Consider the following 623-nt stretch of genomic DNA (forward strand, 5'->3'; position numbering starts at 1 on the left):
ATGCTAAGTGGGAGTTTTTATGTTTTTCTGTCACTGTACAAAAAAGTAATGATGCATAAGAATCATTGATACTGCTAATTATTGACATACATTTAGCTGCAATGATGGTTAAAAAATAAATCAGGTAGCATTTATTATTTGGTAAAAAAAATTGTGATTTTTTTTGCTTTTCTCCCTTTATAAATCATTAGCATTATGTGATCTAACAGGCATTTAAAGGGTTATAATTCTGAATATGAATGAAATTTTGGTGACCATGACCAGGACTGATGCAAATGTAAAAAATCAAGTCGGTGAAAGTGAAAAAATCTTTTAATATATATTAATTTTACAGCATTTTTGGAATGCAAACAGGAGGTGGCCATCTTTGGCCACGAACAGGCTGAGTGGGAGTTTTATTTACTTTGCTTTCCCTGCACAAAAATAACAATAGATAATAATCAGTGTTTTTGTTAATCAGTTACATATTTCAGACTGTGCTATTAATAATACAAGAAAATCCAGTAGCACTGAGAATATAGAAAACTGTTTTTGTCTCTAGAGCTAATTTGGTCTCTAGAGCTAATTTCCTCCTTGACGACACCTGTTTATATAACTCACCTGTTTACATTTTATTAAGGACT

This window comes from Seriola lalandi, unplaced genomic scaffold, assembly GCF_002814215.2.
Source record: "Seriola lalandi dorsalis isolate HSWRI2012SDOR001 ecotype SW California unplaced genomic scaffold, Sedor1 jcf7180002050363, whole genome shotgun sequence".
Lineage (NCBI taxonomy): Eukaryota > Metazoa > Chordata > Actinopteri > Carangiformes > Carangidae > Seriola > Seriola lalandi.